This window comes from Eubalaena glacialis, chromosome 19 (genome assembly GCF_028564815.1).
Source record: "Eubalaena glacialis isolate mEubGla1 chromosome 19, mEubGla1.1.hap2.+ XY, whole genome shotgun sequence".
Lineage (NCBI taxonomy): Eukaryota > Metazoa > Chordata > Mammalia > Artiodactyla > Balaenidae > Eubalaena > Eubalaena glacialis.
The window spans coordinates 14007873-14024895 of NC_083734.1; the positions used below are offsets into that span (position 1 = coordinate 14007873).

Here is a 17023-nt window from a genome sequence, read left to right on the forward strand (position 1 = left end):
CAGATAACTTTTTTTATTATAGCATTTGGGCTTTCTCACACTAGAATTGATCTATCACCGCTCTACCAAAATTCCTATGCTAACCACTTGGGTGTTCTGGTGTCAGAACTTAGAAGTGTCCCAACTGTCCCACCCAGCTTCCTCAGCTCTCCTCTTTCTCTTCTGGGTTGTTGTGCTGGAAATGATAGTCCTCTTGGATTTCAGTGTGTGCAGTCTTCTTTGGGTGGAGCCTTGAGCTGTTCACAGGAGTGCTGGTAATGTCTGGCCTTCAGTGCTGCCAAAGGCAAAAAACTGGCGTCTTCTCAGTTTAAAGCACATAGTTGGATTGCTGGGGCAGTGTTAGATGGAGGGTGGGGTGAGCAAATACCACTCTCTTCCTACTGTGTTTTCAGGAAATGATTATAAAGCAGCTATAAGTGCGAATGAAGTCTAAAGAATGGATTGGCATCCTCCCGCAACCCCTGAAAAAAAAACAACAAAAAAACAGATTATCACACACACACACACTCCTACACTTCTCCATTAGGCTCCATCCCAGATCCACACCCTTATTGTTCTTCTGGGCTTAACGTGGTACTCTTTCAGAGCACAGAACCTTTGTTAAACTATCTCCGTTCCCTTCCGTGGAAGAGAACTCAACCATAATCTGCTGAACAAGAGCTGAACTTTCCCTTTAGGCAAACTGTGAGTTCCACTTCCCTGTCCTCTGCCGTCCCAAGAGCAGTGTGGGCAGAGGCATATAAATGGGAGGAATAACCAGTGCCAAGATTTAATCCCTCAGTTAGGGCGTGGGGTTTTCAGAACTGGTAGTAAAATTGTTTGCAGAGACAGTTGTCAGTGAAGGGCCTCTCTGTGCCATCAGCATACCTCCATTCCTTTCTTCCAGCTGCCTCTTTCCCTGTACAAACCTTTCTTCTGGTACCTCTGTGAGGTCTAAGCCATATGGTTCTTACGAGTCTTGTCTGGAGTCTCCTAAAGTGGCAGATGTTGCTGTGCAGAGCACAGCACCCCTGGGTCTGCCCCTCCTCTCTCAGCAGCTGTTTGCCACTGACCGAGGTGGCGACTGAGCCTGTGTGTGGCCGGAGTCAGTGATGAGCCTCCCACCCAGGCCTGGGGAAGCCCTCAGCCAGTGTGGTTCCTGTGGCCGCAGCCAACACGCCAGAGCCCCTCATACCTTCAGGGCTGTGGTGTAACAGCCAGCTTCGTGCGGTGGCACTGTTTAGTGTTGGCTCACTTGACTTCTGTGTCCCCACCCTCTGTGTTTAAGGGAATCTGGCCATCGCCCAGGAGAGAAGCTGGCACTTGCAGAGTGGCTTCCTGCCGCCTCTCTTGTAGTAGGAGCCAGGTCCACCTTCCATCTCTGCCTTCCTGTCCGTGTGGCAAAGGCAAAGGGCCCCTCTGTGCTCAGCCTCCCGTTGTGGGGTTTCAAGTTGCCTAAGATCAGGACGCGGCTATCTGCCAGGTTATCTGCCCAGATAAACATTTATTGTTTACAGGGACGTGTTTCAGCTGCTCTGGCTGATCCCACTGGTGAGATCTTCTAGTTTCTTGAGGTTTTAAGCCAGTATGTGGGGCCGACGTCCAGACAGAGAACTGCTGGAGCTGGCGAGGGTCTCTGTGACTGGCCACTTCTGACCTAGCTCAGTCATTGCCCCCTCCCCACCGGGTGCCAGAGCCAAATTTATATGTCTCGGTTCCCAGCCCTGCCTTCTGGGTATTGAAACTGCCTCTACATTTTCAACATTTCTAGTCTTTCAAATTTGAGGAATTATATCAGAGCCAATGTTATGACACAAGCAGCTGAAGACTTCTTTTAGGTGGCAAAACCAGCATTCTGACACCCTGTTTTCCTTAATAGCTACGGAGACAGCCATTTAGTGAAGGCAACAAGGATAAAGATAGATTCTCTTTTTTTAATCCAAACAGCCACGTCCACTGCATCCAAATATACATTGTCTTTTTATTTTCTAGTGATATAATTGATTTCCAACATTTTATTATACTGCAAAGTTGAAAGAATTTTACAATGAGCTCACTTATCCTCAGCATCTGGATTCTGTCATTCTCATCTTAAGATACTTGCTTTGTCATGTATCTGTCTATCCATCCATCTCTCCATCCATCATGTTTCTTTTTGATCTATGTCGTCAATACATTTTCTCTAAATCCTTCAGCATGAATATATATCATTAACTAGAGTTCAATATTCGTTTATGGCTTTTTTCTTTTGAGGTAAAATTTACATACAGTGATATGGACAAACATTAAGTATACCTTTGCTAGGTTCTGGCAAATGCATATACCTCTGTAACCCAAAACCTATCAAAATTTAGAGTCTTATTATTATGCTCCCTTATCTCTACCTTTACCCCCAGAGGCAATCTGTGTCTTGATTTTTTTTTTTCCACTGTAGATGAGATTTGCCTTTTTCAGAACTTCATAAAAATGGAATCATACAGCGTATACTCTTTTGAGTAAGGCTTCTTTCATTCAGTATAAAGTTTTTGACATTCCTCCATGTTGTTACATTTATCAGCAGTTTATTCCTTTTTGTTGCTGAGTAGTTTTCCATTTTATGAATGTATCACAGTTACCCATTCTCTGACTGATGGATTGATGACTATTTCCAGTTTGGTGCTATTATGAATATAAAGTTGCTATGAATAGTTGTACACAAACCTTTTTGTGGACATGTGTTTTCTCTTGAGTAAATGCCTAGGATTGGAATTGCTGAGTCATAGGATATATGGATGCTTTTTATTGGAGATTGCTAGACCTTTTTCCAAAGGTGATTGCACCATATTACACTCCAACAATGTATAAGAGTTCCAGTTGCTCCACGTCCTCATTTGGGGGAGGGGGGCAGTATATCATTTTGGTTTTTAATTTGCATTTCCCTGATGACTAATACAGAATTTACATAGTTTTTCATGTCCTTACTGGCCATCTGTATATCTTCTTTGTGAAGGGTCTGTTTTAGATCTGTTGCCCATTTTCTTTAATTGAGTTGTTTGTTTTCTTGTTATTGAGTTATAAGATTTCTTTATGTATTCTGGATACAAGTACTTTGTCAAATATATATGTTTTGTGAATGTTTTCACTCAGTACGTGGCTTGCCTGTTTGTTTTCTTAACAGTGTCTTGCTGAACAGAAGTTTTTAATTTTGATGCAATCTAATTTATCATGTTTTTGTTTTATGGCTATTACTTTATGAGAGCTTGAAAACCCAAGCTCTCCCCCGCCACCCCTCCCCACAGCAGTTTCTCCTATTATTAACATTTTGTATTAGTGTAGCCCATTTGTTACAACTGATGAGCAAATATTGATACATTATTATTAACTAAAGTCCATTAGGGTTTACATTATTTACATTACTTACATTAGGGTTTACTCTCTGTGTTGTACATTCTGTGGGTTTTGACAAATATATAATGACACGTATCTACCATTATAGTATCAGACAGAAGATACCCTGTCTGATACTAAAGATACTCTGTGCTCCACCTGTTCTTCCCTCCCTCCATCTTCTCTAGCCCCTGGCAACCACTGGTCTTATTTCTGTCTCTCTAGTTTTGCCTTTTCTAGAGTGTCATATAGTTAGAATCATACAAGCTTTGGAATCACATGTAGCCTTTTCAGATTGTCTTCTTTCACTTAACTATACATTTAAGGTGGTTTTTATGGCTTGATAACTCATTTCTTTTTATTCCTGAATAATATTCCATGGTATGAAATAATGATATTTATTATTATTCCTGAATAATATTCATGGTATGGATGTACCACATTTTGTTTATCCATTCACCTACTGAACATCTCGGTTGCTTACAAGTTTTGGCAATTATGAATAAAGCCACTATAAACATTTTTATATGGAGGTAAGTTTTCACCTCATTTAGGTAGATACGAAGAACTACAATTGCTAGATCACGTGGTAAGACTATGTGTAGCTTTGTAAGAAACTGCCCAGCTGCCTTCAATATAGCTGTACCATTTTGCATCCTGCCAGCAATGAATGAAAGTTCCTGTTGCTTCACAGCCTCACCAGCATTTGGTGTTGTCTGTATTTTGGATTTTAGCCATTCTAATAGGTGTGTACTGGTAGCTCATTATTGTTTTAATTTGCAATTTTTTAATGATTTATGATGTTGAGCATCTTTTCATATGTTTGCCATCTGTATATTTAGTTCATTGAGCTGTCCAGATTTTTTGCCCATTTTTTAATTTGGTTGTTTGTTTTCTTATTGTTAAGTTTTATGAGTCACTGATTGATTTTTAAATGTTTAAACAACATTGCATTACTTGAATAAACCCTATTTGCTGTATTGGATTTGCCAATATTTTGGTAAGGATGTTTGTGTCTGTGTTCATGAGGAATATTTATGTTGTTATATCTTGTCAGGTTTTGGAATTAGAGTTATGCTGACCTCATTAAATGGCTTGGGAAGTTTAATCTCCTCATTCTCCTCCATTTTCCTAAAGAGTTTGTGTAATATTGGTGTTTGTTTTTTTTTAAATAAATTTATTTATTTATGGCTGTGTTGGGTCTTTGTTGCTGCACACGGGCTTTCTCTAGTTGCAGCAAGCAGGCTACTCTTCGTTGTGGTACACGGGCTTCTCATTGCGGTGGCTTCTCTTGTTGCGGAGCACGGGCTCTAGGCGCGCGGGCTTCAGTAGTTGTGGTGCACAGGCTCAGTAGTTGTGGCTCGCGGGCTCCAGAGTACAGGCTCAGTAGTTGCAGCGCACAGGCTTAGTTGCTCCGCGGCATGTGGGATCTTCCTGGACCAGGGCTTGAACCCTTGTCCGCTGCATTGGCGGGCAGATTCTTAACCACTGTGCCACCAATATTGGTGTTAAATCTAAGTTGGCAAACTTGTTGGCATAAAATGGTTCATAATAATGTCTTGCTATTATTTTGATGTCTGTAGGATCTGTATGTAGTGACATATGGATTATTTAGATGTGTGTGGTTTAATTTCCAAATATTTGGGTTTTCCTGGATATCTTATTGTTACTGATTCCTAATTTAATTCCATCGTGATCAGAGAGCATACTTGGCATTATTTCAGTCCTTTTAAATTTATTGAGACTTGTTTTATGGCTTAGCACGTATCTATGTTGAAGACCATAACTACGTACAATGGAAAGAATGTATTCTGTATGTTGGGCATAGTGTTTTATAAATATCAATTAGGTTGAAGTGGTTGATAGTGTTGAGATCCTCTATGTCTTTACTAATATTTTGTCTAGGTGCTCTATTAATTTTTGAGAGGGGGTACTTCCCTGGTGGCACAGTGGTTAAGAATCTACCTGCCAATGCGGGGGACGTGGGTTTGATCCCTGGTCCGGGAAGATCCCACATGCCGTGGAGCAACTAAACCCGTGTGCCACAACTACTGAACCTGTACTCTAGAGCCCGCGAGCCACAACTACTGAGCCCACCCGCCTCAACTGCTGAGCCCAGACACCACAACTACTGAAGCCCACGCCCTCTAGGACCTGCGTGCTGGGACTACTGAAGCCCACGCACCTAGAGCCCATGCTCCGCAACAGGAAAAGCCACTACAATGAGAAGCCCGCGCACCGCAATGAAGAGTAGCCTCTGCTCGCCACAATGAAGACCCAATGCAGCCATAAATAAATAAATTAATTAATTAATTAATTTTAAAAAATTTCTGAGAGGGGAATGTTAAAATCTCCAAATATGATTGTGGATTTTCTGTTCGTCCCTTTAACTCTGTCAGTTTTTGTTTCCTGTATTTTGCAGGTCTCTTACTAGGCACATACACCGTTATGACTGTTATATCTTCCTGATGAATTGACCATCTTATCATTGTGAAATGCCCCTCTTTCATCTCTGATAATACTTTGCCTTGAAATTAATTTTTTTCTGATATTAATATAGCCACTCCAGTCTTCTTTTAATCATTTTTTTAAAAGTATTTGTTTATTTGGTTGCGCCGGGTGTTAGTTGCAGAAAGCAGGCTCCTTAGTTCAGGCTCGCAGGCTCCTTAGTTGTGGCTGCCGGCTCCTTAGTTGCAGCTTGCCGGCTCCTTAGTTGCAGCATGTGGGCTCCTGAGTTGCGGCAGGAGGGCTCCTTAGTTGTGGCATGGGAACTCTTAGTTGCAGCATGAATGTGAGATCTAGTTCCCTGACCAGGGATCAGACCCAGGCCCCCTGCATTGGGAGTGCGGAGTCTTATCCACTGTGCCACCAGGAAAGTCCCTCCAGTCTTCTTTTGTTTATTATTTGCATGGTGTATCTTTTCCCATCCATTTGCTTTTAACCAGTCTGTATCTTTATATATAAAATGTATCTCTTATTGACAGCATGTAGCTGGGTCTTACTTTTCAATCCATACTGACGATCTCCTCCTTTCAAGTGAAGTATTTAGTTTATTAACAGTTAATGTAATTATCCCTGTGGTTAGATTTAGGTTTACAATTTTGTTAGTTGTTTACTGTTTTGTCCCTTCTGAGTTTTTGTTCCTTCTTTTTTTCTTTTCCTCTGTTTTGTATCTTCCTTTTGCACCTACTTTCCTGACTTCTTTTAGATTATATGATTTTTCTTTTAGAATTCCATTTTAAATTATTTATTGGCATTTTAGTTATTTGTTTGCAGTTTTTTAGTGGTGGCTCTGTAGATGATAGTATATTTAATACATCCTTAACTTTTCAGACTACTTAGAGTTGCTATTGTACCACTTCACATAAAATGTAGAAATCTTGCAACCATACAGTTCCAGTTACCCATTGCTCTTTTATTATTATAGTTGTTATATGGTATATACCATATACTATAACATACATATGTATATAATATACTGTATATATTATAAACTCCACATGACAGTGTTATGGGGATGTGTTTGGTCTTTGGATTTTTACTTCAAAGACATGCAAATTTTATTTCTACTAACTTAATATTAGCAAACATTTGAAATAATGCTAAATCCTTGTGTTGATAAGGTGTTGTTTGTGTATCTGTGGTAAAATATATGTAACATTGGGAATTCGCTGGCGGTCCAGTGGTTGGGACTCCATGCTTTCACTGCTGGGGGCCCGGGTTCAATCCCTGGTCGGGGAACTAAGATCCTGCAAGCTGCTGGATATATATAATAGATAGATAGATAGATAGATAGATAGATAATAAAATTTACCATTTAATCTATCTTTTCTTTTGTTGAATGTGCTTTTGGTGTCATATGCAGGAAATCGTTACGAAATCCAATGTCATGAAGATTTTCTCCTATGTTTTATTCTAAGAGTTTTATAGTTTTAGCTCATAAGTTTAGATCTTTGACCCATTTTGAGTTAATTTTTATGTATGGTGTTAGGTAAGGAACCAGCCTCATTCATTGGAATGGGGATATCCAGTTTGTAAAATGTTATATTTTGCATTAAACAAATCTATATATCTTTTTTAATTTAAAAGGGTAGAAAAATTGTTGTTTGTATTTACCCAGGTATTTACCATTTCTTTGTGAAGAGCCAAGTATACAAGTGGTATTGTTTTCCTCTGGCTTGAAGAGCTTTTGGCTTTTCTTGTAAGGCATATCTGCTAAAATTCCCTTAGTATTCTTTTACCAGAAAATGTCTTTATTTCACTTCCTTCTTGAAAGATCTCTTCACTGGATGTAGAAAATTTTCGGTACTTTAAATATGTTCATCCATTGTCTTATGGCCTGTATAGTTTCTGATAAGACATCAATCAGCCCTTGTTCAAACTGTTGTTCTGTATATGTGATGGGTCATTTTTCTCTGGCTGCTTTCTATATTTTCTCTATATCTGGTATTCAGTAGTTTGACTGTGATATTCTAGGCATGATTTTCTTTGTATTTAGCCTGCTTGGGGTTTGCTGTGCTCTTGAATCTACAGATTGTCTTTCACCAAATTTGGGGGACTTTCAGACATTATTACTGAAGTTAATTTTTTCTGCTCCAATCTCTTCTCCTTCTGGGATTCAATTACATGTATGTTAGGCCTTTTGCTATTGTCTCCCAAATCAGGGGCTTTATTAATTTTTCTTTTTTTCCTCTTCTTTAGATTGGATGATTTCTATTCTGACTTCAGATTTACTCACTTCTTTCTCATCTCCATTTCCTTTTTGAAACCTTTTTTTGGCTGCATTGGGTCTTCGTTGCTGCGCACAGGCTTTCTCTAGTTGTGGCAAGCGGGGGCTACTCTTTGTTGCGGTGCACGGGCTTCTTATTGTGGGGGCTTCTCTTGTTGCGGAGCATGGGCTCTAGGTGCATGGGCTTCAGTAGTTGTGGCACACGGGCTCAGTAGTTGTGGCTTCCAGGCCCTAGAGCACAAGCTCAGTAGCTGTGACGCACGGGCTTAGTTGCTCTGCGGCATGTGGGATCTTCCCAGACCAGGGCTCGAACCCGTGTCCCCTGCATTGGCAGGAGAATTCTTAACCACTGCGCCACCAGGGAAGTCCCTCCATTTCCTTTTAAGCACATCCGGTGACTTTCTTACTTCAGACATTAGATTATTGGGTTTGTTTTGTTTTGCTTTTGGTTTTGTTTTGTTTTTGTTTTTTCAGTTCTAGACTTTCCATTTGGTTCTTTTGCATAGTTTCTGTTTCTCTGCTGAGATTTCCTATCTTTTCATTTATTTCAGTCATTTTCCTTTATCTCACTGAACGTCATTATAGTAACTTTTTCCATAATCTCGCTGTTAATTCTAACATGTGTGTCATTTCAGAGGTGGTCTCCATTTACTGTCTTTTCTCTTAAGAATAGGTCACATTAAATACTGTATGACATCACTTATATGTGGAAGCTAAAAAAAAAAACAGGATTTCCCTGGCAGTCCAGTGGTTAAGACTCTGCGCTTCCACTGCAGGGGGCACAGGTTTGATCCCAGGTTGGGGAACTAAGATCCCGCATGCCGTGTTGCATGGCCAAAAACAAAAACAAACAAAACTAGTGAATATAACAAAAAAGCAGCAGACTCACAGATACAGAGAACAAACAAATTGTTACCAGTGGGGAGAGGGAAGGGGGGCGATATAGGGGTAGGAGATTAGGAGGTACAAACTATTAGGTATAAAGTAAGCTACAAGGATATATTGTACAACTAGGGGAATATAGCCAGTATTTTATAATAATTATAAAATGGAGTATAACCATTAAAAATTGTGAATCACTATATTGTATACCTATAAGTTATACATCAACTATACTTCAATAAAAAAATTTTTAAAAAAAGAGTAGGTCACATTTTCCTGGTTCTCTGTATATTGAGTAATTTGGGGTTTTATCCTGGAATTGTAAATGTCATGTGGATTTTGTTTTATTCCTGCAGAGAAGGTTGATGCTTTAGTGTATCAGGCTTTTCAGTTGGTTGGACTCAAACTGCAGTAGGTCAAACATCCATTCCGTTTGTCTGGGTTTTGTTTGTTTGTTTTTTACATTTAATCTACACATGCATGATTCAGAAGTCAGCCATGAATTTGAGTATTGTGTATACACAGAATATGGGGCTTCCTCTCTCTGGCTACCCCCTTTATGGGATTTCCTCCCTTGCTTTTTAGCAGCTGTGATTGTCTTGAACTTTGTCCTTTGTTTCTTCAGGCTATTAAAGACTGGATTTTTCAGCAGAGTTTTAGCTGGTAAAACTGGTACCACCAACTGTCCCAGCTCCTTCTTCTTGAGTGTCAGTATCCCTCACAGATCTGCCTAGTTTGGTTCATTCTCTAGTGCCTTCGGGTATTTGTTTTTATAATTTTACCCTGAGTTTATCATTTTTATTCACAGGAAATTTAATCCAGTAGGAACTTACTTAGTCATATTGGAAGCAGAACTCCTGCACCAGCTAATTTAGAAATGTGTACATGTGTATATTAGTGCTATTTCTATCACCAGAGTTTTGGACCTCTGCTTTCTGGAATCCATGAGTCAATCTTTTGAATATCCTTAAAGGTGTCAAATCTTCAGACTTTAAGTCTCACTTTGATTTTTTTAAGTTAATTTTTATTGGCGTATCGTTGATTTACAGTGTTGTGTTCGTTTTTTTTGTTTTTTAATTTAAATAGCCGGAATAACACTTGGAGTCAAGAATAGTAAATATTTTTTCCAGTGAACAATAAATACAGTGAGCAAGTTGAGTTATTCCTTTTTAAGGTCAAAAATAACATGGGTCTTTGAAATAAGGAGAATTACCACTAAAATTAATAAACTGATTTTGAAAATGTTTAAAAGAGGAATTCTCAGGTACTGTTGAGCATTGACATTTTTATGTCTTCTTAAGGAGTTACCTTCTCACATCCTTTGCCTGTTTTTTATTGGAATATTTTTCACTAACTATTTTTTTTTGAAAAGGCCTTCCTAACAAGGGTTGGAATCCTTTTCAATCATTTATATTCAAAGTATTTTATACAGTTTGTCACTTACCTTCCATTATTTATGGGATCTTTTTCAAATGTAAATGATTTAAAATTTTGTGTAGCCAAATCTTCAATTTTCCCTTTATGAAATTTGTTTTTATGTTTTAAAAAGTCTTCCTAACCTCAAACCAAATGAATAATCATATTTTCTTCTCATTATTTTACTTTTTGAAAAATTATTAAAACTTTTATCTGAATTTATTTTGCTGAATGATGTGAGATAGAGATCTAACTTAATTTTTTCAAAATAGTTTATAAAGTAGCATCATTTATTGAATAATTTATTCTGTTTCTACTTAACTAAAAGTTAAGCTTCATCATACACTAGATATATGTATACACTATACTAGAATCTATATGTATCGATAGATGTAGATGCATCCTAGCATGTGTTTCTAGGATTTTTTTTTTTGTTTTATGTTTGTCTATTCTTGAAACATAACTTTGTCTTTTTAGTTACTCTAGCTTTGTAATGTGTTTTAATACTAGTGATGTGAGTTTACACACGTTCCTTTATATATTTTATTGCAGTATACCTTTGGCTTTTTCTACCTAGTTATGCTTTATGCAAACGTCAGAATAATTTTAACTCCCACTCCACCCCCCCAAAAAAAATCCTCATGGTATTTTTTTTATTGAGATATAATTAACATACAACATATTAGTTTTAGGTATACAATATAATGATTAGATATATGTATATATTGTGAAATGATCATAACAATAAGTCTGGATAACATCCATTACCACACATAGTTACAAATTTCTTTTTTCTTGTGATGAGAACTTTTGAGATTTACTCTCTTAGCAACTTTCAAATATACAATAAAAATATGGAACATATCACAAATTTGCACATCATCCTTGAGCAGGGGTCATGCTAATCTTCTCTCCATTGTTCCAGTTTTCACTATATGTGCTGCCAAAAACGAGCACTCCTCATGGTATTTTGATTGGAATTGCATTCACTTTAAAAATATCTTTGGGGGCTTCGCTGGTGGTCCAGTGGGTAAGACTCTGGGCTCCCAGTGCAGGGGGCCTGGGTTCAATCCCTGGTCAGGGAACTAGATCCTGCGTGCATGCCGCAACTAAGAGTTCACATGCCTCAATTAGTCCGCATACCGCAACTAAAGAAGTCCTCATGCCACAACTAAGAGGCCACATGTCGCAACTAAAAAAAGATCCCATGTGCTGCAGCAAAGATCCCGCATGTTGCAACTAAAAACCAGTGCAGGGACTTCCCTGGTGGTGCAGTGGTTAAGAATCCAGCTGCCAATGCAAGGGACACGGGTTTGAGCCCTGATCCCGGAAGATCCCACATACCATGGAGCAACTAAGCCCGTGCACCACGACTACTGAGCCTGCGCTCTAGAGCCCGCAAGCCACAATTACTGAGCCCACGTGCCACAACTACTGAAGCCCACACACCTAGAGGCCGTGCTGTGCAACAAGAGAAGCCACCGCAATGAGAAGCCCATTCACTGCAACAAAGAGTAGCCCCTGCTCACTGCAACTAGAGAAAGCCTGCATGCAGCAACAAAGACCCAATGCAGCCAAAAATAAAATAAATAAATTTATTTAAAAAAAAAAACAGCGCAGCCAAAATAAATAAATAATAAATACATAAATACATAAATAAAAATTTTAAAAATAAAAATATCTTTGAAGAAAATTTGACATTGTTATAAGTTTTCTTATTAGGTCATAGTATTCTCTGGATATCAGTTCTTTTATGTCTCCACGTTTTTTCACTGATTTTCTTGCTATAATGAATGGAATTTTTTCCATTCCACCTTCTACGTAGTACTTGGGAAAAGCTAACATTTGTACTCAGCTAGCACATCAAATTCTCTTATTGATTCTGTTTTTAGCCGATCACTTATTTCTTTCATTAATTTATGTGATGTGTTTTTTTCTTTCTTTTTATTTTTTATTGAAGTATAGTATAGTTGAATTACAGTATTGTGTTAATTACTGCTATACAGCACAGTGACTCAGTTATACATATATATATACATTCTTTTTCATATTCTTTTCCGTTATGGTTTATATATAGTTCCATGTGCTATACAGTAGAACCTTTTTGTTTATCCATTCTATATACACCAGTTTGCATTTGCTAATCCCAGACTACCACTCGTACCCTCTCCCACCTCCTTCCCCCTTGGCAACCACCATCTATTCTCTATGTCCCTGATTCTGTTTCTATTTTATAGATAGGTTCATTTGTGTCATATTTGAGATTCCACATGTAAGTGATATCAAATGGTACTTGTCTTTCTCTTTCTGACTTACTTAACTTAGTATGATAATCTCTAGTTGCATCCATGTTGCTGCAAATGGCATTATTTCATCCTTTTTTATGGCTGAGTAGTATTCCATTGTATATATGTACCCATCTTCTTTATTTATTTACTTATTTTTAATAGATGTTTTTTGGAGTACAGTTACTTCACAATACTGTGTTAGTTTCTGTTGCACAACAAAGCGAATCAGCCATATGCATGCACATGTCCCCACATCCCCTCCCTCTTGAGCCTCCCTCCCATCCTCCCTATCCCACCCCTCTAGGTCATCGCAAAGCACTGAGCCAATCTCCCTGTGCTATGCTGCTGCTTCCCACCAGCCAACTATTTTACATTCGCTAGTGTATGTATGTTGATGCTACTCTCACTTCGCCCCAGCTTTGCCCTCCCACCCCATGTCCTCAAGTCCATTCTCTATGTCTGTCTCTTTATTCCTGCCCTACAACTAGGTTCATCAGTACCATTTCTTTTTTTTGTTGTTAGATTCCATATATATGTGTTAGCATACGGTATTTGTTTTTCTCATTCTGACTTACTTCACTCTGTATGACAGACTCTAAGTCCATCCACCTCACTACAAATAACTCAGTTTTGTTTCCTTTTATGGCTGAGTAATATTCCACTGTATATATGTGCCACATCTTCTTTATCCATTCATCTGTCGATGGACATTTAGGTTGGTTCCATGTCCTGGCTATTGTAAATAGTGCTGCAATGAACATTGTGGTAAAAGAGGGAAATTAGAACACTACCTAACACCATACACAAAAATAAACTCCAAATGGATTAAAGACTTAAATGTAAGACCAAACACTATAAAACATTTAGAGGAAAACATAGGAAAAACACTCTTTGACATAAAGCACAGCAAAATCTTTTTTGACCCACCTCCTAGAGTAATAGAAATAAAAACAAAAATAAACAAGTGGGACTTAATTAAACTTAAAAGCTTTTGCACAGCAAAGGAAACCATAAACAAGACAAAAAGACAACCCTCAGAATGGGAGAAAATATTTGCAAATGAAACAACAGACAAAGGGTTAATCTTCAAAATATACAAACAGCTCATGGAGCTCAATATCAAAAAAACAGTCCAGTTAAAAAATGGGCAGGAGACCTAAATAGACCTAAATAGACATTTTTTCTATGATGAAATAGACATTTCATCAAACACACAGCCAAGAGGCACGTGAAAAGATGCTCAACATCACTAATTATTAGAGAAATGGAAATCAAAACTACAATGGGGTACCACCTCACGCTGGTCAGAATGGTCATTATCAAAAAAGCTAGAAACAATAAATGCTAGAAAGGTTGTGGTGAAAAGGGAACCTTCCTGCACTGTTGGTGGGAATGTAAATTGATACAACCACTATGGAAAACAGTATGGAGGTTCCTTAAAAAACTAAAAGTAGAACTACCATATGACCCAGCAATCCCACTACTGGGCATATACCCTGAAAAACCATAATTCAGAAAGAGACATGCACCACAATATTCACTGCAGCACTATTTACAATAGCCAGGACATGGAACCAACCTAATTTCATTATTTTACATGTAGCTGTCCAGTTTTCCCAGCACCACTTATTGAAGAGACTGTCTTTTCTCCATTGTATGTTCTTGCCTCCTTTGTTGTAAATTAGGTGACCATATGTGCGTGGGTTTATCTCTGGGCTTTCTGTGCTGTACCACTGATCTATATTTCTGTTTTTGTGCCAGTACCATACTGTCTTGATTACTGTAGCTTTGTGGTATAGTTTGAAGTCAGGGAACCTGATTCCTCCAACTCTGTTTTTCTTTCTCAAGATTGCTTTGGCTATTCGGGGTCTTTTGTGTTTCCATACGAATTGTAAGATTTTTTTGTTCTAATTCTGTGAAGAATGCCATTGGTAATTTGATAGGGATTGCATTGAATCTGTAGATTGCTTCAGGTAGTATAGTCATTTTCACAATGTTGATTCTTCCAGTCCAAGAACATGGTATGTTTCTCCATCTGTTTATATCGTCTTTGATTACTTTCATCAGTGTTTTATAGTTTTCTGAGTACAAGTCTTTCACCTCCTTAGGCAGGTTTATCCCTAGGTATTTTATTCTTTTTGTTGCAGTGGTAAATGGGATTGTTTCCTTAATTTCTCTTTCTGATTTTTCGTTGTTGATGTATAGGAATACCAGAGATTTCTGTACATTAATTTTATATCCTGCAACCTTACCAAATTCATTGATTAGTTCTTGTAGTTTTCTGGTGGCATCTTTAGGATTTTCTATGTATAGTATCATGTCGTCGGCAAATAGTGACAGTTTTACTTCTTCTTTTCCAATTTATATTCCTTTTATTACTTTTTCTTCTCTGATTGCTGTGGCTAGGACTTCCAAAACTATGTTGAATAAGAGTGGCAAGAGTAGACATCCTTGTCTTGTTCCTGATCTTGGTGGAAATGTTTTCAGTTTTTCACCATTGAGTGTGATGCTTGCTATGGGTTTGTCATATATGGCCTTTATTATGTTGAGGTAGGTTCCCTCTGTGCCCATTTTCTGGAGAGCTTTTATCATAACTGGGTGTTGAATTTTGTCAGAAGCTTTTTCTGCATCTATTGAGATGATCATATGGTTTTTATTCATTAATTTGTTAATGTGGTGTATCACATTGATTGATTTGCATATATTGAAGAATCCTTGAATCCCTGGGATAAATCAAACTTGATAATGGTGTATGATCCTTTTTTTTTTTTAATAAATTTATTTATTTATTTTAAATTTATTTATTTTTGGCTGTGTTGGGTCTTTGTTGCTGTGAGCAGGTCTTCTCTAGTTGTGGCGAGCAGGGGCTGCTCTTTGTTGCGGTGTGCAGGCTTCTCATTGCGGTCATTTCTCTTGTTGCAGAGCACGGGCTCTGGGTGTGCGGGCTTCATAGTTGTGGCATGTGGGCTCAGTAGTTGTGGCTTGCGGGCTCTAGAGCGCAGGCTCAGTAGCTGTGGCTCACAGGCTTAGTTGCTCCGCGGCATGTGGGATCTTCCCAGACCAGGGCTCGAACCTGTGTCCCCTGCACTGGCAGGCAGATTCTTAACCACTACGCCACCAGGGAAGTCCCTGTGTATGATCCTTTTAATGTGCTGTTGGATTCTCTTTGCTAGTATTTTGTTCATTATTTTTGCATCTATGTTCATCAGTGATATTGGTCTATAATTTTCTTTTTTTGTGATATCTTTTTCTGGTTTTGGTATCAGGGTGATGGTGGCTTCATAGAATGAATTTGGGAGTGTTCCTCCCTCTGCAATTTTTTGGAATAGTTTGAGAAGGATCGGTGTTAGCTGTTCTCTAAATATTTGACAGAATTCGCCTGTGAAGCCATCTGGTCCTGGACTTCTGTTTGTGGAAGATTTTTAATTACGGTTTCAATTTCATTACTTGTGATAGGTCTGTTTATATTTTCTAATTCTTCCTGGTTCAGTCTTGGAAAATTGTACCTTTCCAAGAATTTGTCCATTTCTTCATGGTTGTCCATTTTATTGGCATATAGTTGTTTGTAGTAGTCTCTTATAATCCTTTGTATTTCTGCAGTGTCAGTTGTGATTTCTCCTTTTTCACTTCTAATTTTATTTATGTGCATCCTCTCCCTTTTGTTCTTGATGAGTCCGGCTAAGGGTTTATCAATTTTGTTTATCTTCTCAAAGAGCCAGCTTTTAGTTTTATTGATCTTTGCTATTGTTTTCTTCATTTCTATTTCATTTATTTCTGCTCTGATCTTTATGATTTCTTTCCTTCTACTGACTTTGGGTTTTCCTTGTTCTTCTCTCTCTAGTTGTTTTAAGTGTAGAGTTTGATTGTTTATTTGAGATTTTTCTTGTTTCTTGAGGTGAGATTGAATTGCTATAAACTTCCCTCTTAGAACTGCTTTTGCTGCGTCCCGTAGGTTTTGGGTCATTGTGTTTTTGTTGTCATTTGTTTCTGTGTATTTTTTTATTTCTTCTTTGATTTCTTCAGTGATCTGTTGGTTATTTAGTAATGCACTGTTTAGCCTCCATGTATTTGTGTTCCGTATAGTTTTTTTCACACCTTCTTTATATGTGATGTGTTAAATTAATGTTTTCTAAACTAGACTTGTCATTTTCTTACTGGGATGAACACTATTTGGGTTATATTTTAATGGTCTGCTACATTTGATTTGCTATGATTCTACCTAGGATATTTACATCCATTTCCATAGTGGGCTTGGCCTCTCTTTTCTGTCTTTGCTGTTTTTTCTTTGGGTGTTGGAGTATTTGGGTGTGCTGACTTCGTGCAAAGAAATGGGAAGCAGCTTTTCTTTTTCTGTGACCTGGCA

At 38.1% G+C, this 17023-nt stretch overlaps 1 protein-coding gene and 1 non-coding gene across 3 annotated transcripts in view; one reads left to right on the forward strand and one right to left on the reverse strand.

The window, feature by feature from the left end:
* SMG6 (SMG6 nonsense mediated mRNA decay factor) overlaps positions 1-17023 on the forward strand; it is a 239737-nt gene that overhangs the window by 172201 nt on the left and 50513 nt on the right. The window lies entirely within an intron of this gene.
* On the reverse strand, positions 11221-11329 carry LOC133081038 (U6 spliceosomal RNA). The gene has a single exon (XR_009698710.1). It is a non-coding gene; the product is annotated as a U6 spliceosomal RNA (small nuclear RNA).